The sequence below is a fragment of the Puma concolor genome, chromosome E4 (genome assembly GCF_028749965.1).
Source record: "Puma concolor isolate L17-30 chromosome E4, mPumCon1.1.hap2, whole genome shotgun sequence".
Taxonomy (NCBI): Eukaryota; Metazoa; Chordata; class Mammalia; order Carnivora; family Felidae; genus Puma; species Puma concolor.
Genome location: NC_141683.1, coordinates 39,205,196 through 39,228,660, shown reverse-complemented (window position 1 = coordinate 39,228,660; position 23,465 = coordinate 39,205,196). Strand labels below are relative to the sequence as shown.

At 41.6% G+C, this 23,465-nt stretch overlaps 1 long non-coding RNA gene across 10 annotated transcripts in view; it reads left to right on the top strand.

The window, feature by feature from the left end:
* Positions 1-5,223: 5,223 nt before the first annotated feature.
* The window catches only part of LOC147572606 (uncharacterized), a 107,553-nt gene continuing 89,311 nt past the window's right edge, over positions 5,224-23,465 (top strand). For all 10 annotated transcript variants that reach the window (XR_015246286.1, XR_015246283.1, XR_015246285.1 and 7 more), the window contains exons 1-2: positions 5,224-5,350; positions 14,363-14,462. This is a non-coding gene — a long non-coding RNA (uncharacterized LOC147572606). The remainder of the gene's footprint in view (positions 5,351-14,362; positions 14,463-23,465) is intronic.

Sequence of the window (23,465 nt, the reverse complement as noted above, 5' to 3'; positions counted from 1 at the left end):
TCCTGGAGGTATGGTTGAGGGACAAAAGCTAACCCCGCCCCTGTCCCCCAAAGCAATCAACAGCTGTTACTATATTGAGTGGCCATATGATGTCATATCATAGGTGACTAACCCACCGAGGCTTCCCTGCGAGCCATCATCTAAATATGACCGCCTTCCATCACCCTGACCTTTTCACAGGAGAAAGCTGAGTGAGGGGCTTGATAGTGCCTCCCGGGGCTCAAGTTCATGGCTGACCTTCTGCGGCCAGCCTCTCTGACTGAGCATGTGAGAACACACACGCCCACCCCCACATGCTGATTCCCTTCCTGGCAGAAGGTCACTTTTGTCCAAGGCAGCTTTCTTCCACTGGCCTGATTTTGAAATTAGTAGCCACTGGAATGTTTAATAATCACAGCTATTAGGGAGGAGGTGAGGGGGCATCCTGTATATATTTACCCTGGCGTATATCCCAGGTGCTGGGTTAGACACTTTACATATAGTTATTTAATGCAATACTCGGAATGCTCTGAGGAAGACAGTACCGTCCTGTGGACTCAGAGAAACCGAGATCAGAGGAGTTAAGTAACTTTCCTAAAGTTACAGAGCTGGTAGTCATGGTGGGGCTCAGATTCCAGCCCAAGTCTCCGACTCCACAATGCACCAAACTCTGCATATGGAAAGATGTAATCACCTCACCTGAATTTTTTTAAATAGACTTCATTTTGTAAAGCAGCTATAGGTTCACAGAAAAATTGAGCAGAAACTAGAGTTTTCCCATAGATCCCCCCGCCCCCACACTTGTACAGCCTCCCCCACTGTCAACATCCCTCACCAGGTTTGTACATCGTTATAGTTGATAAACGTACATTGATGTATCATTATTACCCAAAGTCCATAGTTTACAATATGGTTCACTCTTGGTGCCGAGAACCCTATGGATGTGGACAAATGTATAATGACATGGATCCATCATTATAATATCAGGTATTCTCACTGCTAAAAAACCTCTGTGCTCGCCTATTCATCCCTCCCCCCAATCCCTGATCACCATGGATCTTTATACTGTCTCCATAGTTTTTTTTCCAGAATGTCATATAGTTGGAATCATACAGTATGTAGCCTTTTCTGATCGGTTTCTTCCTGAGGAAACTGTGGAGCATCCTATTTAGAGGAGGTTTTCTCTTGTCAGGTCTTCCTGGCTGGTTCCATCCAATTTATCCTGGAGATATGGTTGGTGGACAAAAGATGACCCCGCCATGTCTTTTCGTAGCTTGATGGCTCTTTTTTTTTTTTTTTTAAGCACTGAAGAATATTCCATTGTCTCGATGTACCACAGTTTATTTGTTCCTTCACCTACTGAATCACCTGGCTCTGAAATCTTTATTCCAGTGTGGTTCACTGGTCTTCTTCTTCTGGACCCCATCCCTGCCTCCTCAGTCTTGCCACCGACACAGCCCCTGCCTGGGGCAGGGCGTGGGGGCTGGAGGGGTGAGTCTTGGGCATCCCTGGTCTATGAATCATTTCAGCAACCTGGAAACCAGCTATCCCTCTAGGACACGCTCTAGGGTCGATCTGAGGACATCTCTCACATGCACACGTGCCAGAAAATCAGAACGTCCCCTTTTCCCTCCATGCCACTTACACTCCTGTTTGCACCCCGGTCCCCAACATGGTCATTGTTGGTATGTCCCAGCAGTTACCACAGGGGTTTCTCTTTTTTTATTCCACCCGTTCATCCATCCACCCAACAAATATTTATTGAGCACCTACTATCTGTTGGTCCTAGATGGCCAATCCACAGAGGATACTGAATGTATTTACATAAGTTTGCATACAGAGTTACACCCACCACGGCATTTCCCATTCCATTAGGAAATACTATTTGTTGGGGGTGTGTGTACAAGGAGATAAAGACAAACACATAGCGAGTGACTGAAAATAGGACTGTGAGGCCATGTGAGTTAATTATTATCTCAAATTATAATGTCATATTTATTACATGTAAAATTGTATTGTAATTATTAAATTATTTTTACTGTTCTTTTTTTTTTTTTTTAAAGACTTTTTATTTATTTTTGGGACAGAGAGAGACAGAGCATGAACGGGGGAGGGGCAGAGAGAGAGGGAGACACAGAATCGGAAACAGGCTCCAGGCTCCGAGCCACCAGCCCAGAGCCCGACGCGGGGCTCGAACTCACGGACCGCAAGATCGTGACCTGGCTGAAGTCGGAGGCTTAACCGACTATGCCACCCAGGCGCCCCTACTGTTCTTTTTTTAAAAAGCCTCTTATACAGCGCTTTCTGGTTTTTAGGACCTAAGTGCTTTTACATAAATAGCAAACCTACACGTTGCCTGACAAGGGTGCACAGGTTGAAATATAAGAAAATTTCGGATAAATTCCTGGAGGGCAGATCTCTAACAAGTTATTAAAGTGGAGTTAGGAAGAACCAGAGTGCATTCCTAACCAGTGAGAATGATGTCATGAAGGCTAAGTGCCATAATCCATCCCAAGCCATTTTAGTGGCTCCATCACAGGCAGGCGCTCAAGTGCGACACAGTTCTGGGCTGACCCGGCGGGCCATTGCTAAGCAGTTACCATGGATCTGGATTCACCCAGGGACCACTGAGCTTCCATGATGCTGGGAGCCGGCTGCATGGCTCCTCGCCGACCCCTTCCACCCTGTCAGGGAAGCAGCCGTGTGTAATGTCCCACATCTTGCCCCCAACAAAAGGAAAACTTTACTGTGTGTCATCCAGTGAGTCACCAGCACGGGTGGGAACAGACCCAGGATTCCTGCTCCTTTCTTTGCTGGAGCTGTTTGCTGGAGATGACAATCCTTTCACATTAGTGGCCAGTTACATTTATGGTTTCTAATGACATTTTAATGGGGCTTATGGGATAGGAAAATGATGGGAAGTGAAGGCTGGGAGATAAAAAATCAAAACCTGAAATGAAACACAAGAACCTGATTACTAAACGTTTAAAAATGGCAATCCAACTCATCAGGTCATTCCATTGGGAAATGGTGCCTAGGTCTGAGGAGGAATAACCCCCCTCGTCTATCTTGAGGTTGGATGAGGGAGACAAGGAAAGGAAGGAGGGAATAGCCAGGGATCCTCAGGAACTGTGTTCTCCAATTCTCTCCCCGATTTCATCTCTATATTTACTTCATTTGTATTCCCTTCCATCACATATGGGACATGTCACAGTTTATCATGCAGCTTAACACCCATCGTCCCAATGGAGACTTGTAACAGAGCTGTGAGCCACGGGAAGAGCAGTAGGTAGAGACAGGTCAGCTGACTAGGACCCTCTACCTGACAGGCCATGCAAGCCCGAGTAGGTCACCTCACCTGGACCGTAGTTCCCTTAGTTCTAGAACAAGGGCTGAACTGGTTGGCCTGAAGGTCCCCTGCCGCTCTAAGCTTCCATGTCTGTGTGTCCAGCCCCACAGAGGAAGAAGCCACTGCCTCCATAAACCCCTACCCCCCTCTAGCTAAGGCTGCCCATGGTTTCCTCCATCTCCTGCTGAGGCTGCGGTGAAAGCACACACAAGGTGTTTGGTCACAGGCTCCAGAAAACCTGGCAAAACAGAAAGAGAGCAGTGGACAGGGACTCCAGCAGGATGACACAGAGGACAGGAGCAGGGGACACACAGAGAAGAGCTTTGTGGTGGCTGGAGACTGGGTGCCAGGGAAGAGGGGTCAGCTCGGAGAGTGAGCAGCAGGGAGGAAGGTGCTTCTGCTAGACCTGGCGCGTGAACTCTGAAGATGTGGGTGTGAGTAGGGACTCACCAAGGACCGGCAGTGATTGTCAGGAGATAACAGTGACAGCAGCTCACCCACTTGCCTCTATCTCCAGGACACAGGCACCATCGTTTTGCTCCAAACTTTGAGAAGCTGCCGTCTCTAATTTGTTTTGGGCACAACGTTTCGTTCTCGTAGGAAATTTTCTGTTGCTTTCTAGGGAGGGGATCGTGGGAGGAGAAACGAGGTATTTCTTCTGCACTGGGCGTGCCAGGTGAGGACGCTTTAAGCGGGATGGGCTGTCTAGTTTCAGGAGAGGACTCAGAGTCAAGGGTAGGCCTGGTAGGGCTGGGACTAGAGTGCGGTGAGTGAGGTGCTTTGGGGGCAACCCTCAAGGGGGCACTCGCCCTCAGGGTCCTGCAAGGGCAGGATGAGCACCTGAGCGGGAGTGCCTCCTCACTGCCTTAGCCTTGGGGCCTGGCCTTCTCTGGGGATCTCCTGGCATGCAGCGGGTTACTCATTCAGAGGCGCTGGGCTTGCGTTATGAAGGGAAAGTGGTTCTGGGGGACTCAACATACAAAATAAGACGCATTTCACGCCTCACCTTTATCACCAAAAACATGGACTTGGGGATCCAAGCGACCTGGGAGTGGTTTCCAGCTTGCCATTCTTCAGCTGTGAAACATACTGACTCTTGCCCTGCCTCCACTTCCTTCCTCCTCAATGTCAGAATGGGGACAATAGCCCCTACCTCGGAGAGGAGGTATGAGGATTGAAGGAGGGGGCCAAGGAGGATAATGAAAATACCTGCCACATGGGAAACCCCAGCATAGCAAACCTCCCTGGGAGGCTGTGATAGTGTTGAATGACCAAGTGCTGTACAGGGTTCTTGTCCCAGAAGCTTCCACGGCAACAGTAGCGTCGGAGGACGGTTTGGAGATCGGTCCACCAATTTCACACCCAGAGGTAAATAACATGTTACAGGCCACGTGACCAACAAAGGTTTGGACGCAGTCGAAAACAGTGATAAATGGGCCACCCTGGCCCAACTGATGGATTATTAAATAAACACTCAAACCACAGCTTTTCTCTGCCAGCAGCCATAGAAGACTATGAGGAGGGATTGTAAGTGAAGGGGTTGGCAGTCGAGGGCCATGGAAAACTCCCCGACCTTTGGGTCAAGATCAGATTCTGACTAATCAAGGAGGACTTCCAGGAGGAGGTTCTGGGGCTTCCAGCAGCTTTAACGAGGCTCAGTTGCACTCCTTTTTTTTCATCACCATCTCAACAGCCAACACTTCTCAGTGCAAAGGGCTAGAAGATGGGCTCTGACCCCACGGTTGGGTGAGTGGAGTCATCGCCCCAGATCTTTCACGATCCGACGCCTGGTCCCTTTAAGGCATCGAAACTCAGTGAACGTTCTACGGGAGCCTCGCGGCCTCCGCGAGGCGCGCTGACGTCACCCTTCGGGGAAACGGCTGACGTCACCGCGTCCTCGGCGAGTGGGGGCGGGGCCGTGACTCACCCGGGCCGCGCCCCCCGCCCGCGGCGGAGCGCACGTGAGCGCGCGCCGCGCCGGTTTCTAAGTTTAGCTCGGCGGTTTCGGTGGGGTCGGGCGAGGTAAAAGCGGTCGAGGGGAGTAGGTGGGCTGGGGGGGCGGCTCTCTCCGTCCCTGCTCGCCCCGCCGGAGGGCCTCCTGGAAGCCGAGGGTGCGGCCGGAGGGTGGAGCGCGGGCGCCCCCGCGGCGCAGCGCTCCGAGGGTCTCCCGCGTGCAAGCCCGGCCCCGCGCTCGCCCAGCCTCCGAGCAGGCGCTCAGTGAACGAGCCCCCGTTTCCGTCTGTTCGGCGACTCGGGACTTCCCGGAGAGTCCAGGGTTCTGGAAAGTTCTCCCAGGGTGCGGTGTGGGCTGAGGTCCGAACAGGCGCGGGGCCCGAGCCGTCGGGGCCCAGTTCTCAGTGGCCACGTGGGGCCATCGCTCAGCGTTTACGAACTCGGGGGGGCCCCCCAGGGTATGGCCGGCGTCACCATCAGCGCTTGTTGGGGGGGGGGGGTGCTTCCCGGGACACCCCCTACCGAATTCGGCGTGGCGGTGGGAGGGACTGTGCCCTACGTGGTGTGAGGGGCTGTGGCCGTCCTAGGGTCAGCCCAGCCACAGGGGCCTGAAGGTCAACCGGATGAGGAGCCAGAGCTGATGCCCCAAAACCGCAGGCTCCCGTCCAGAGGAGCCGGGGGACATGAGCCAGGGGCGTACCAAGGTGACCTTCAGGAAACATTAAATCCTCGTTTTAAAGAAAGTAGCCCCAGACACCTTGGGAAACCGACACTCCCCCCGTTCTCGTGGGGGGGAGGGAAAAGTCGTGGAAAGATGCTCTGTCAGCGTAAAGTGAACTGCGATTTTGACTTTGCAGAGCGGTGGGCCACGTCACAGTGACCTGCATTCCGTTGTTGGTGTGGCATCCTCGGGTTTCACAGGGTTTGTCTCCGTAGGCAGCCTCTAAAACAATGTTCATGAAGCTTTTGCCCTTGTTAGATGGAGTGTCAGATACTACAGAAGTGTTAAATATAATGGCCAACTGAGAAAGTCATGTGATAAATGGAACGTTTTCTAACGGGTGGGCCGTTAAAAATTCATTATTTCAAGTTTTCGAAGGCCGTTACCTTGAGTTTTTCGTATGTTCTTGTCTTAGAAATTGTGGAATCAAGGTAACTTTGTTGATGATGACCTGAATGAATGACAGAAACCCCTAACTCCAAACGTGTAAAGGTGGAGATTTTCAGATATACGTATGGAAACTGCAAGTGTTGAGGGCTTTATTCCCCTTCCGTGTCCATCTTAAAACAGCTGAAAAAGGGCGGACAGTGTGGGATCTAACAGATCCATCCAGAAGTAGGCTTACTGTTTCGTATTGTTCATATAGCCGTAGAAGACTCTTTGTCCTAATATTGTACAGTTGCTACAACATTTTCCTCAATGTAATGCCTGTTTGGGGAGGGACTTAAGGGGAGCAGGTGTGAATGATGATGAATCACGTTCTCAAACTGAGCTAATTTCCCTTTGTGTAGGCTATTGTTCTGTGTATATGTAATGTGTAGGGACCTTAACATAAAAGTTCTCACATTCAGAAATTAAGATTTTCAGTCCGGAAATTGAGTTTTTGCTTTTAAAAAGACTTACCCTTGGAACAGGCCACCTGCATCCTGTAGGCGGCCTGTTCGCATTTCTGTAAAGTCTTCCCTGCCCCCAAGATGTACCTGCTCTCTTTGAACTACTACATCTGTTACTTATTGTTCGCTATATTGTGATTGTTTGCTTAAGTGTTTGTTTCTCCCACTAGACTAAGCTCTTGGGTCTACGGCTGGTGCCTTTGTATCTTTGGCATCTAGAGCACTGTTAACGTATTTTCGGAGTATTTTGTTTCATTGAATAAATGTGGGTTTCCCAAAGGAGATTGCACATTTTGCGAAGGGAGTTGTTTTGTTTTTTGCTTTTTGTTTTTTTTTTTTTTAATAGTTGAGGGGATTGAGCTGCAAACATATATAGTTGCTGTAGGAACACAGTTTCCTTCTTTTCTAAGCCCACCCTAACTCAACCCCCCCCCCCACTCTCACCACTCCCATCACCCATGAGAAAGGAGCCAAAGAAAATAAAACAAACCCTAAATTATGTTGGTATCTAAGTGATGGGTGTACCTTTAGATTGGGGATTGTAGAACTTTGTCCTGCTCTCGGGCCATAATGCAGTCCACACACTTGACATTAGTTAGGTCCTTGTCACAGGGGAGTTGACTAGTCTTCATTTAAAAAAAAAAAATTTAGGAATTTCAGAATCTCTCTTCTTCTGTGGATAGTTAAGACTGGTTGCTAAATGGGAGTGTCTTACATTGAAATAGATTTATTTCTGTGCAATGATAACTTCGTGCCTACCCTGACAGATCATGATCTGGGCCGAAGTCTGCCACTTAACCCGCTGAGCCACCCAGGCTCCCCAGAAGGGCTACATTTTAATATCCATTGTTTAATTAAGTCAAGAAAGAGTAATGTGTATGTGGAAGATTTTTAACAAGGTTTTAATTAGGGTTTTAGAAAGTGGTTCAGCTAAATTTTCCCACACAAGGAGTTACACAAGTGTGATGAAAGGCAGAAAGTAACTTTCATGAAAACGGAAGAAAGAAAGCTAGAAGAAAAGACCAAGGGACACTTTGCTATTGGCTACATTCAGTTTTGACAATTCCTACTTCTTTTCACACCACCCTCCTCACCATTTTTAGGCACTGTTTGACCTGGATTTTTTTTCTCAAAATAGAGCTTTCTATAATAATAATCGTAATCATAATCATAATAATAGAAATAACTTCCATTTGTTGAGCACTATGTGCCCTGTGCTCGATGCTTTATGGAATTATTTCAGCTAATCTGTGTGTGTGTGTGTGTGTGTGTGTGTGTGTGTGTGTGTGTGTGTGTGTAATCTCAGAGATTTATTATAAAGAACTGGCTCACATGAGTACAAAGGTTGGCAAGTCCAAAGATCTGCAGGGTGACTTGGCAAGATGGAAACCCAGCAGAGCCAGTGATAATGGTTCCATTCCAGGTCAAAGGCAGGAAAAAGCTGATGTTCCAACGCCTTCAGGAAGGAAGAATTCCCTCTTACTGGGGAGAGGGTCAGCCTTTTTGTTTTTCTCAGGCCTTCAACTGACTGTATGAGGCCCACCAATGTTATGGAGGGCAACTACTTAGTCTACCAATGTAAATATTAATCTCATCCAAAAACACTCTCGCAGAAGCACCCAGAATAATGTTCGACCAAACATCTGACCACCCTGTGGCCCAATTTAATAAATTTGTTAACCATCATCCAGATCTATTTGATTTCCAAAGCTCATGCTCTTAATGTTAGTCACAATGTCTTCCTCCTACTCTAAGATTCACAAAGTAGCTTTAACCCTGGGCCTGCCTTCCCTTCCTCATCTGGAAGGAATGTCTGTCACAGTTCATTCCACTCACACGTGATGAACACACCTAATTAGGGCAGGTGTTTAAATGCCAGTAACCAAGCTCAGGATCCCCTTCCCCAATAGCACATACAACATACAAGAAGGCCATTCCAGCTTTCTAATTATATTCCAAGCTTTCTGATTTTGTATTCACTTAACACTTTGAACTGATTCCCTCCACACAAGCACATCCTACCTGATTCCTTGTTCAGTTCCCTTCATGTCCTCTTTGAAGGGCACCAAGCCAGTGAGCCCATGACCTTCCCTTCTCTCTACTGACCAAACTTGCTATTGCTTACTCTTGACTCATTCCTGCTATCATTGTCACTGTCATCTTAATTTTTTTTTTTTTTTTTTTTTTTACCTAGTTGGCGCTATTCTGTTACATCCTAGGGCACCTTCTATAGATATCATAGATGTCCTAATAACCACTTCATTCTTCATTTTTTCACGAACAGCCTCAGAGCATTTGTTCTTAGCAAATTAGTTGTCCTTTAAAATCCAGAACGTGGCCATTCCCAGCGAAGTAATACTTTGAATTTTTATTTGTTTTTTTTTTGTTACATATTATTAAAGTTAAAAACATTAGAGAACACTAGAGATAGACAAAATCAGATTTTATTGATAGTCAAAAGATATGGTTGAGGCTGTCTAGCTTTTAAAACCAAAAATGTTGGGGCGCCTGGGTGGCTCAGTCGGTTAAGCGTCCGACTTCACCCGGGTCACGGTCTCGCAGTCTGTGAGTTCGAGCCCCGCGTCGGGCTCTGGGCCGATGGCTCGGAGCCTGGAGCCTGTTTCCGATTCTGTGTCTCCCTCTCTCTCTGCCCCTCCCCCATTCATGCTCTGTCTCTCTCTGTCTCAAAAATAAATAAACGTTAAAAAAAAAATTTTTTTTTAAATAAAACCAAAAATGTTGAGATTGTATTGGGAGAGGACAGTTGTTAACAGATGTTACAGATACTAAGTTATCACTGAAGATATTTTTCATTCTTCTAGAAGTTAATTTACCAAGCACAACTCACATAAAGGGCATTTTTATTACAGCCGCAAATTAAAAGACACTTGCCTTCCATATTAGAAAAAAATCAAGTGCATATTTTTTGGTTGATAAATGACATCTGCCACAATTATATGTATTGAATCAAAATGAAAAACTTCTGTTACACAGTACGTTTATTCCAGGGTTTGCAGGGCTGGGAATTACGTTAGTCCTCTTAATTTAAACTGACTTGGATTATCTGATAGAATAAAAACAGAGTATTAAAGTAGGGATCCTAAAAATCTAAGTTGAGAAGTTTGATTTGTAATTTGGTACTGTTTTTACAAGCTACATTCCAAAGATAGGCAAGTGACTTTGGTCTGTAAAACAATTATGAGGCTGGGTCTTTTGTAAATGGTTTCTTGGGTGCATTTTCATCTATTGAAACCTTAATAAAGAGGAGACATCACTTAATTACCCCATCCTGTGTTTTTAATAGTGTTGTTGTTGTCTTTCTAAACCCAGGTTTGTTGAAAACAATCCTGTCTTTGCCTTTGCATTTTTTTAGAAGCTGAGCTACAATTAGTTTTAGGACACAGTAGAATCTATCAAGTAATAAAGCTAGCTGGTGATTCTTTGTGCTTAACAAAGAATCTATTAGATGTAGAATTTCCAACATATTCAGTAAGCATCATTTACGGTGATATTCTGGAAGTTTAAATCATTGAAATTTTTAACAGACTTAGATTATTTTGAGATTTTAAAAATATATATTGTCTTAGTGACATTATGGTTATGATAAAGGTTTCACAATCCAAATCCTTAAAAAAAATCTCACAACATTTTTCTTATATCCTATTTTAAATGTTGATATTATCATATTGATTAATATCCAATTAGATTATTAGTGTTATAAATAAATACAAAAAATTACTAGATTGGCTTCACTCCTGTAAATAAGATTTGTTTTATACCTAAATTGTAAACTATATTTTAAATTTTGTTTTATTTTTAGCTGGGTAGTTAAGGTTTCATGCTTGTTTTTTTTTTTTTTAATTTTTTTTTCAACGTTTTTTATTTTATTTTTGGGACAGAGAGAAACAGAGCATGAACGGGGGAGGGGCAGAGAGAGAGGGAGATACAGCATCGGAAACAGGCTCCAAGCTCCGAGCCATCAGCCCAGAGCCTGACGCGGGGCTCGAACTCACGGACCGCGAGATCGTGACCTGGCTGAAGTCGGACGCTTAACCGACTGCACCACCCAGGCGCCCCATGCTTGTTTTTTTAAAATCAGGTTTGCTGAGGTAATTTACATGCAGTAAAATTCATTCTTTTAGGTGTAAAATTCTATGAATTCTGACACACACAGCTATATAAGTATTTCCACAATCAAGAGAGAACATTTCTACCACCCCAGAAAGTTCACTTGTGCCCCTTTTAGTTAATCTCTTATCCTGACAATGAAATTTTAAATAAAATTAATGAAATAAGACATTTAAAAACATGCCTGATACGCTAGCCTTGGACCATTGTTGTTGTAAACTAGATTATAACTTTAGTGGGAAAGCAAATGTAATTGAAACAAACCTCAGTTTTTTAATATATTACTCAAAAGTTATTGGGTAGAAGTGTTAAAACGAAGTGAAAGATTGATTTAAAATTTTTTTTAAATGTTTATTTATTTTTGAGAGAGAGAGAGACAGAGTGTGAGCAGCGGAGGGGCAGAGAGAGAGGGAGACACAGAATCCGAAGCAGGCTCCAGGCTCTAGGCTCTGAGATGTCAGCACAGAGCCCAATACAGGGCTCAAACCCATGAACTGTGAGATCATGACCTGAGCTGAAGTTGGATGCTCAACAGACTGAGCCACCCAGGCGCCTCTGATTTTATTGTTTTTTTCCATCTTCATGATGTATGTTTACCTTTCTTCGCCGTATGTCCATCTCAAATATCTTGGTATAACTAAGTCCTTAAAGCATTTTCTTTTGCTAGCTTGTATTTTCCTCTTTTCAGTGAATATTAAAAATAGAATACTCTTCCTGCCCTTCTGAAATAAGTAAGTTAAGGGCAAGGACTTCATTGTTTATTACCATCTCTTCCATACAGAAGAAGCCTAATATTGTTGAATGAAAGAACTTTTAAGTTGTTTCAAGCTGAGCAGAGAAGGGATTGGAGAATGACTTGGATTTTCTCAAATAAACATTGAGAGTATTGGTAATGCTAGGTTAAAACTTAAAAGTCAGTTAAAAACCTAGGTTTTAGAGTTGGATCTAAATTTCTTTCATCCTTTTTTTAAATTTTTTTAAAGAATTTTTTTATGTTTACTTAGTTTTGAGAGAGAGAGAGAGAGAGAGAGAGAGAGAGATTGTGAGCGGGGGAGGGGCAGAGAGAGAGGGAGACAGAATCCAAAGCAGGGTCCAGGCTCCTAGCTGTCAGCAGAGAGCCTGACAGGGGGCTCGAACCCACGAACTGTGAGATCATGACCTGAGCCAAAGTCAGATGCTTAACCGACTAAGCCACCCAGGCGCCCCTTTTTAATTTTTTAATGTTTATTTATTTTTGAGAGACAGAGACAGCATGAGTGGGGGAGGATCAGAGAGAGAGAGAGAGAGAGAGACCCAGAATATGAGGCAGGCTCCAGGCTCTGAGCTGTTAACACAAAACCCGACGCGGGGCTCAAACCCATGAACCATGAGATCATGACCTGAGCCGAAGTGGGACACTCAACCGACTGAGCCACCCAGGTGCCCCTCTTTCATCCTATTTTTAATTGAAGTATAGTTGACATCCAATGTTACATTAGTTTCATCTCTGCAACTCACTAGTGAGTTAACAATTCTATACACTATCCTATGCTCACCACCATAACTGTAGTTACCATCTGTCACCACATAACGTTATAACAACGTTATTGACTGCATTCCCTATGCTGTACTTTTCATCCCCTTGACTTACTTATTTTATAACTGGAAATGTTTATCTCTTAATTTCCTTCATTTATTTTGCTTTCCCCCTCCTCAACACCCGCCGCTCTGGCAACCACCTGTTTTTTTCTCTGTATGTAGGAGTCTGTTTCTAGGATTTTTTTGTTTGTTTTTCTGCCTGCTTGCTTGTTCATTTATTTTGATTTTTAGATACCACATACAAGTGCAATCATACGGTATTTGTCTTTCTCTGTCTTATTTCATTTAGCATAATACCCTCTAGTTCTGTCTATGTTATCGCAGTTGTCAAGATCTCATTCTTTTTTATACCTGAGTAATATTTCTGTGTGTGTGTGTGCACATGTGTGTGCGTATGTATACATACAACATCTTCTTTATCCATTCATCTATCAGTAAGAATTTAGGTTGCTTCCATAACTTGGCTATTATAAATAATGCTGTAATAAACATAGGGATGCACATATCTTTTCAACTTAGTAGTTTCATTTTCTTTGGGTAAATATCTAGTAGAATTACTGAATTTTATGGTATTTCTGTTTTTATTTTTTTGAGGAATCTTCATACTGTTTTCCATAGTGGTTGAAACAATTTACATTCTCACCAGTAGTGCATGAGGGTTCCCTTTTCTCCACATCCTTGCCAACACTTGTTATTTCTTGTCCTTTTGATATTAGCTATTCTGACAGGCATAAGGTGGTGTCTCATTGTGGTTTTGATTTGAATTTCCCTGATTCTTAGTGATGCTGGGCATCTTTTCATGTGGACCTACATTTGAATACCGACCTTATCATTTATTTAGCTGTAAAACTTCAGGCAAATAAATTTCTATGAGCATCCGTTTGCCTACCCATAAGATCACAGTAAAAAAAGTAAAATGCATGTCCTATCAGAGCTGCTATCAGGAGGATTTCAGATTAAAGCACTTGGCAGTGTCTTGCTCATAGCCCAATTCTTTTGAGTTGAAATCTTAAAGAACGTATTTTAAATCCCAGAACACTGCTATCTAAGACAGAGGAGAGAATTCGGTTTTAGAACGAAGATGTAGGTGGTTGGATCTGACCTGTGGGCTCAAGAGGAATAATTACTCTCCCGACTTGTGTTTCCGTTAATTACACATTTTGATTTGGTGGATTTTTCTCAGAGAAAAGAAATAAGAGTGGCAATGGTGAAGAGAAAGGAAACAAGATGGGGAAATTGACAAGGGGAGAGATACCGACTGAAATAATGATGAATGAAAGAACAAACAGAGCATGGCACCAAAAACAGAGTTAGTAATATTATCCCATATAAGCTAGCTTGGTTCGTGGCATCTGTACTAAAAAAGAGAAAGGAGTAAGGAAGTTATATAAGCAACGGAAAAAATAGCTATCTAAATATTTTGAAAAAAATACAGTGAGAACCCCAAAGTTTCCTCTTATGCGGTGTTAATTTGTATATGTTATATGTTAATGTTCAGAAAACAGTGGTTCAGTTATTTGCTCTGATTTCCTAAAGTTGTTAAATAATTTGATCAATGCAATGGTATTAGAGCAGCTACATTATGAACATTATGAAACAGAATACTACTTTTTTTTATCCCCAAAGAGCACAGAAAAAAAAAAAAAAAAAAAAGACTTTTCTGTGCTCAAAGTGTCAAGGGTGAGGGTAGAATAAGGACGATTTCAAATAAGCAAGATCTCAAAAAAAAAAAAAAAACCTTCTGATTTGCCTTTGTCTCAGGAAGCTGAGGGGGTGCTCTGTCAAAATGAGGGAAGAAACCAAGAGGAAGGCGTGAGATGCTGGAACCAGGGATTCCAACTAGTGTCGCAAAGGAATAAAGGTAACTTTCTGAAATATTCCTAATATGGAAGATTGAAATAAAGAATTGAAGGAGTACAGGTGAAAGAAAAAATTAGTTAAGAAATTAGGAGCTAAGAAGTAAGAGGAAGAAGAACACATACTCTGAACCTGTGCAGTTTCAAGAACGGGATAACAAATCTGGCCCTTAAGTCTCCTAGCATCCAAAGCAAAAGGGAAAATATACCCACTTGCAAGTTGCCTAATGTCCTTACGGTAAAAACAAAGTGGTTGTTTCCTGAAAGACCTATTGTGGATCTTATAAAAAGGATCCTTTTCTCTTAATTGTATCCCCACATGTGTTTCATGTGACTGTTTCTTACAGTGTACCTTATGGCCCCAAAGCATTAGTAAGTAAAGGCAATTCTGTAAGGACTAAATAGTGCTCTCCAAGGTAGACCAAGGGCTTGTGATTGGTCAGGATGTTATTATTTATTATTTATTTATTTTTATTTTAGAGAGAGAGGGAGGGGCAGAGTGAGGGAGAGAGAGAGTCTTAAAGACACTCCGTGCTCAGTGCAGAGCCCAGTGTGGGACCCTATCCCATGACCCTGGGATCATGACAGCCGAAATCAAGAGTCCGATGGTCAACTGACTGAGCCACCTAGGCCCCCCGTGGATATGATTAATTGACATCCCATTAAACTTCATGGGAGGCTAGAAGGAGGTTGGTAGGTTAGTCTGTTATCCTAAACAATTTAGCTCTTTCCCCACACTAGCCCCGTTGAAGCAAAACAAGTTATCTTTGTTTAAAAAACTTTTTTAATGCTTATTTATTTTTGAGAGAGAGACAGAGCCTGAGTGGAGGAGGAGCAGAGAGAGAGGGAGACACAGTCTGAAGCAGGCTCCAGGCTCTGAGCTCTCAGCACAGAGCCCAGCATGGGGCTCAAACCCACAAACTACGAGATCATGACTTGAGCCGAAGTCAGATGCTTAACCTTGACTGAGCCACCTAGGCATCCCCAAAACAAGTTCTTCTAACTGCACTTGTCCTCATTAAAAGGCAGTTTTGTGGCATGTTCATTTGGGGTCTTGTGCCCTACCCCAAATGGCTCATCAGAGTATGCTTTCCTGTCTTAATTTCTTTTTTTTTTTTTTAGTTTATTTTTATTATTTTGTGACAGAGAGGGTGAGAGAGATAATCCCAAACATGCTCCACACAGCACACAGCCTGATGTGGGGCTCGAACCCACGCACCCTGAGATCATGACCTGAGCCAAAATCAAGGTCAGATGCTTAACCAACTGAGCCACCCAGGGGTCCTTACTTAATTTCTGAGAGAATTTTGATGAATGCAGTTTTTCTCTAATGCATTACATTTCCAATAATGTTTTAGTACCTTTAGGCTGGATTTTCTGGCTCTTCCATTAATCTAGCTCTGAATATAGTCTAGACAGAAAACTTTCTGATTGCCCTGTTCCTTCAACAGGTAGCATTCGGGATACCGTGTCCCTCAAGCAGTCTTTCATAAGCACTTATTTCCTATAACCAAGCTTATATTAATAATTAAGATGGTATTTAGTTAGAATCTATAAAGTTTGGACAACTAACTAGAATTTTCAGTTGTGTCACATATTCCCCTAACCACTAATGAGAATTTGCTGTGCCACCTGTACAGTCACCGGTTTTGAAAAATTCAGCCCCTATGCTTTCATCTGATATATTTTCCATGAATAATAATTATTCATGGAAAATCAAGTATAATTTTTATAAATCATTGAGTGTTTGCCATTATTTAACCTATAGTTCACTGGTTATTGAACAAGCATTATAAGTATATTTTTAAAATAGCTTTTGAACTAACCTTTAGGAAGATAAACATTTTTTGCTATTAATCTCTTTTGTGTCTAGCAGAATATGTTTATTTACACAAAAATGACTAAATCTCTCTGATATCCTAAAACTTGAAACCTTAAAAGCTGACGTCTATTTGTGCAGTATTATTATCTGCTCTTCTCTGGGAAGTTTATTATATTTCAAAATAATAAACTACACTCCTGCCACTTACAGGTCAGTTATTACTATGGTAGAATTTCTGTTGTCTCTAAGAGAGTCTAAAATGCTTGAAATTGAAGACTAGAAAATGCTGTGGTAGCTCAGTAGAATCCATGGTGACATTTTTATTCTGACCTGAAGTAAATTACCATGTAGTAACGATTCAGTGAAATAATATTTCTTCCCAAATCAACATTTGTCATTGCTACAAAAACATACCTAACTGTTTCTTTTATTTTTTTATGACTGTTGTTAATTTTTGGCTCTTTTTAAAATGAGAAAAATACTTTTCTCAAACTTGATATGATTTATAAACAACGATCTCTGAAATACTGAATGATGTATTTGTATAAATAAAACCGTCATAAATTTAGAAATCAGTTTTGTAAGTGAGAAAATACCACAGATGTCAAAGAGGGTTTTTTTTGTTTGTCAAAAATTTTTTTCCAAATTTAGGCAAATCATTTTGACTTTAGAAAAATCTGTACAACAAGAATTTTCGGGAGTGATGTTAGCAAGATGGCAAAATAGGAAGCCCTGGATCCTGCTTCTCTCACAAACACACCAATTCAGCAACAATTCATGAACAAATTCACATTATGTAAAATCCAGAAACTAATTGAAAGGCTCTTGCACCCTAAGTGAATATGAAATCAGACTCAGCAAAGCCAGTAGGGAGATTCAGGATCCCTTTTCCCAGAGTCCCTGTTCCCAGCACAGTGCTATATAATCAGGAAGAGAACCCCTAATTCCCCGTTTCTCCTGCAGATGGAGAGATTGGTTTGTGCATTCAGCACCCCAGCATTTCCCAGGGGGCTCACAGAGGACTGGTTTCTATCTTTTAAGTCTTAGAACTCTAATGGGCTGGTAGAATCTAGCCACCTGAGAGAGAATGGGAACAGCAGCTTGGGCTCATAGATGTTATGGATCTTCCTTCCTTCTAAGCATGGAGTGAACAGATGTCAGTCTTGGAGCCCTGATGGGTCTGGTGCTGTCTAGCCACCTCAGGGAGAAAGGAGACTGCGGTTTGGACTGATAGATGCAACTGTGTCGCCACCCCTGGCTTAGCACAGAGTGAGCAGACGGAACCCATGCTTCCTACTTCTCCCTGTAGAGAGAAAGAGCTGATAGAGTCCCCCAAACCTTTGGCAGGGCTGACAGTGGGAGTCTTCTCTTGTATGAGGTCAGTCCATGCACACGGGTGCAGGTGCCTGTTTTGTCCAATGTACAGACACCAACACAGACAAGGAAAATGAAGAATCAGGCAAAGGTGTTCCAAACAAGGAAGCAATATTAATTTCTAGAAACTGACCCTAATGAAATGGAATTACAGGATTTACCTGACAGAGAGTTCAAAATAACTGTCATAGATGCTTACTGAGATCAAGAGAAAAGTGCATGAACAAAGTGGGAATTTCAACAAAGATGTAGAAAATATTAAAAAGTACCAAACAGAAATCATGGAGCTGAAGAACACAATTGCTGAACTGAAAAATTCACTAGAAGGGTTTAACAGCAGACTAAATCAAGCAGAAGAAAGAGTGTGTGAACTCGAGAACAAATCATTGGAAGTAATTCAGTCAAAACAGCAAAATGAAAAAGAATGAAAGAGAGTGAAGAAAAGTTAAGGGATTTATGAGGCATCATCAAACAGAGTAATATATGTATAATGAAAGTCCCAGAGGGGAAGAGAGGGAGAAAGGACCAGAAAGCTTATTCAAAGAAATAATGTCTGAACAAACTGGGGGAGGAAATGAACATCCAGATCCAAGAAGCCCCCAACACACTAACTAAGGTGACCACAAAGAAATCCACACTGAGACACAATCAAATTGTCAAAGGTCAAAGACAAAGAATTTTGAAAGCAACAAGATAAAAGCAGCTTGGTGTGTACAAGAGAACCCCCCATAAGACTATCAGTGAAGTTTTCAACAGCAACCTGCAGACCTGAAGGAAGTGGAATGACATATTCAAAGTGCTGCAAGGAAAAAAAAAAAATCCAACCAAGAATACTGTACTCAGCAAAATTATCCATCATAAAAGATGGAGAAATAGACTTCCCCAAACAGATGAAAGCTCAGAGTTCATCACCATTAGACCTGCCTTACAAGACATGCTAAGGAGAATTCTTCATGTTGAAATGAAAGGGTGCTAAATAAAAACATAATAGCATAAGAAAACATGAAACTGTGGTAAAGGTAAATACATAGACAAATACAGGATACTGTATTACCGTAATAGTGGGTAAGTCAATTTTAATTCTAGTATAAAAGCTAAAAGAGAAAAGTATTAAAAATAAATATAACTAAAAAATATGTTAAAAGGTATACAATATGAATGCATGTAAATTGTGACAATAATAACATAAAGTGTTGAGGGGAAGTTGAAGTATAGAGTTTTTATACATAACCAAACTTAAGTTTATCAGCTTAAAACAGACTGTTACGGGGGTACCTGGCTGGCTCAGTTGGAAGAGCATGCAATTCTTGATCTTGAGGTCACAAGTTTGAGCCTCACATTAGGTATAGAGATTACTTAAAAATAAAATCTTAAAGGAATAGACTTATAACTATAAAATAGTTTATGTACGCTCCAAGGTTGACACACACACACACACACACACACACACACACACACACACACACACAATTCCTATAGCAGTTACACAAAAGAAAAAGAAAAAAGAATTAAGGCATACCAATGCAATATGTATTGCCACCTACAAAGGAAAACAGAGGAAAAATAGACAAAAGAAGTAAAAGAGTAATAGAAAACAACTAACAAAAGGCAATAATAAAGTCTTCCCTATCAATGATTAAATGCAGATGGATTGAATTCCCCGTCAAAAGGCATAGAGTGGCTGAATGGATTTAAAAAAAAAAAGAGTATACTGTTGGGTCTACAAGAAACTCACTTCAGATTTAAGGACACACATAGGCTGAAAGTAGAGAGAAGAAAAAGATATTCCATGTAAATGATAAAAGTGAAGGGGTAGCTATACATATGTTAGAAAAAATAGACTTTAAATTTTAAAAATGTCGTGAGACGAAGGACATCATTAATGATTGAAGGATCAAGCACTAGAAAGAACAGTTATATATGTGCCCAATATCAGAGCACATAAATATATAAAACAAACATTGACAGAAGTGAAGGGAGAAATAAATCACAATACAGTAAAATAGGATTCTTTGATATCCAACTTTCAATAATGGATAGACCATCCAGATAGAAAGTCAATAAGGAAACAGAGGACTTAAACAACACTACTGACCAAATGGACCTAACAGACATATACAGAATATTGCACCCAAAGCAGCATACACCTGCTCATGTGCATGCAGATTCTTCTTCAATGTAGATCACACATTAGGTCACAAAACAAGTCTTAGCAAATGAAGAAGATTAAAATCATATCAAGTATCTTTTCTGACCATAATGGAATGAAACTGGAAGTCAATAGCAGAAGGAAATTGGAAGAAAATTCATGAATATGTACAAATTGAACAACACAGTCTTGAATAACTGCTGGGCCAAGGAAGAAATCAAGAAGGAAATTAGGAATACCTTAGAACAAACAAAATGAAAACACAACATACCAAAACTTACAGGGTCCGGCAAAAGCACTAAAAGGGGAGTTGATAGTGACAAAATTAAAAAAGAAGAAAGATATCAAATAAGCAATCTAACCTCACACTTCAGGGAGCTAGAAAAAGAAGAACAGACTAAGCCCAAAGTTAGCATAAAGAAGGAAATATCAAAGATTTGAGCAGAAGCACAAACCTTAGAAAGTAGAAGATAAGAACAAGATCCATGAAACTAAGAGTTGGTTGTTTGAAAAGATAAACAAAATTGATGAATCAGATTAAGGAAAAAGAGGAATACTCACACAAAATCAGAAATGAAAGAAAGGACATTACAACTGATGCCATCGAAATAAAAAGGATCATAAGAGACTACTATGAACAATTATATACCAAAAAACTGGGTAACCTAGAACACATGCATGAATTCATAGAAACAGACAGCCTATCAAACTACATCATGAAGAATGTAGTTTGGGGGCACCTGGGTGGCTCAGTTGGTTAAGTGTCCAACTTGGTTTTGGCTCAGGTCATGATCTCACAGTTCGTGGGTTCGAGCCCCACATTGGGCTCTGCGCTGGCAGTGTGGAGCCTGCTTTGGATTCTCTCTCTCTCCCTCTCTTTCTGCCCCTCTTGTGTGCATGCTCTCTTTCTCCCAAAATAAATGAATAAATTTTTTTTAAAAATGTAGTTTGAAGAAGTGGACAGTCTGAACAGACTTATAACTAGTATGGGGATTGAATCAGTAATCTAAAACCTCCTAACAAAAGCCCGGGATGAGATGGTTTCACTGATGAAGTCTATAATGTTTAAAGAATTAATTGAGAAGAATTCCTCAAACTCTTCCAAAAATCTTCCTGAAGATTAAGGAATACTTCACTTTATGAAGTCAGCATTACCCTGATACCAAAGCCAGATGAAGATACCACCAGAAAAGGAAACTACATGCCAAGACTCCTAATGAATATAGACAAAATACTGGCAAGCTGAATCCAGCAGCATGGAAAGAAATCCATGTATATACAGAGAATCGGTCTTTGACAAGGGTGCCAAGAATACACAGCAGGGAAAGGATAGTGTCTTTAACAACTGGTGCTGGGAGAACTGGGTATCCATATGCAAAAGAATGAAATTGGACCCTTTTCTTACACCATACACAAAAATCCACTCAAAGTGGATTACTTAAAAATAAAACCCCAAACCGTAAAACACCTAGAAGAAAAAAGAAGGAAACAGTTTCATCACATTGGCCTTGGCAATGATTGACAGTAAAAGCACTGACATCAAAAACAAAAATAAGTAAGTGGGACTACATGAAATTAAAAGTGTTTGTACAGCAAAGAAAACAATCAACAGAATGAAAAGACAGCCTATGGAATGGGAGAAAATATTTGCAAACCACATATCTGATAAGAGGCTAATCTTCAGAATATATGAAAAGGTTGATTTATATGTCAGCCAGATGCCCAGATATCTGGCAAGACATTATTTCTGGGTGTGTTTGTGAAGGTGTTTCTGGAAGAACTCAGTATTTGAATCAGTAGACTGAGTGAAGAAGATCCACCTTCACCAAAGTGGACAGGCATCATCCAATCCATGGAGGGCCTGAACAGAGTAAAAATGTGGAGGAATAGTGAATCCTCTCTCTTCTTGAGCTGTGACATCTATTTTCTCCTGCCCTTGCACATCAGAGCTCATGGTTCTTGGCCTTTGAGCCTTTAGTCCTTACCATCAGCCCCCCTGGTTCTCAGGTACTTGGACTCATACCAAATTATACCACCGGCTTCACTCATTCTCCAGATTGCAGACGGCAGGTTGTAGGACTTCTTAGCCTCTATAACCATGTGCGCCAATTCCTATAATAAGTTACTCCTTGTATAAATATACATGTAAATGTACTATTGGTACTGTTTCTCTGGGGAATCCTAATACAATATATGAGGAACTCATAAAACTCAATAATAAAAACAAACCAACAACAACCTAATAATCTGATAAGAAAATATGTTAAGGACTGGAATAGACATTTCTCCAAAGAAGACATAAAAATAGCCAATAAGTATGTGAAAAAATGCTCAATGTCACTAATCATTAGAGAACAACAAATGAAACTCACAATGAGGTATCACCTCACACCTTTCAGAATGGCTATTATCACAAAACAAAAGACAAGTGTTGATGAGACTATGGAGAAATTGGAACCTTTGCAGACTTTTGGTGGGAATGTGAAATGGTGCAGTTGCTTTGGAAAACTATGGAGGTTCCTCAAAAAATTCCCAGAAGTACCATATGACCCAGCAATCCCACTTCTGAGTATCCAAAAGAATTGAAATCAGGATCTGGAAGAAATATTAGCACTCCTATGTTCATTGAAACACTATTCACAATAGCTCAGATACAGAAAGAGCCAAAACTTGTCTATCAACAGATGAATGGATAAAGAAAATGTATATACATACAAGGGAATACTATTCAGCTTAAAGAAGGTAATTCTGCAATATGTGATAACATGGATGAATCTTGAGAACATTATGCTAAGTGAAATAAGTCAGTTACAGAAATACAAATACTGCATGATTCCACTAATATGATGTATATAAAATTGTCAAGTTCATAGAATCAAAGAGTGGAATGGTGGTTGTCAGGGATTGGCGAGAAGGGGAAATGGGGATTTACTAACCAACAAGCATAAGGTTTGTTAAGCAAGATGAATAAGCTATAGGGATCTGCTGTGTAATATTGTACCTATAGTCAACAATAATGTACATTTAAATTTTTTGTTGAAAGCATAGATCCTACTAGTATTTTGGAATGAGTCAAATAAGCCTCTCTTATTCCTTCTCCTGCAGTCTCTGTTTCATACCCTCGAATGGGCATGGTCTGCTTTTGTCTATGTGCTTGGTGGGCTTGGTGTCCTTAGTGTGTGTGTGTGTGTGTGTGTGTGTGTGTGTGTGTGTGTGTGTGTGTAATATGAATGTTTCAGTGAGATGCCTGCCTTTCCACACCCACCTTCTCTTCCATCTTTGTACCCTAGGATCAGAGCGATTTGAGGGACAGTCATAACTTTCCCACACTTTTCATAAAGGAAGTGTCTTTACATAGTTCAGGTGTCCGCTAAACATTTTCCTCAAGTAAAGACACATGATCCCCTTGCATTAGATTTACAATTTCAATTAGTAGAGGGAAAAGAGAGACATAAAATCATTTTTAGAACTTGGCATAGGATGAGCAAATATCAGGCCACTGGAAATAAACATTCTATGGGAAGAGGGGCCTGTAGTCCAACCCAAGCACTGACTTGGGAGACCTGGATTTTACTACTGGTGCCTCTCTATCTGGGAGAACTAGTCTGGTCGCTGGGCCCCTGTTTGTTTCTTTTTGTGGAAAATGAAGGGGTTCAGTGACCT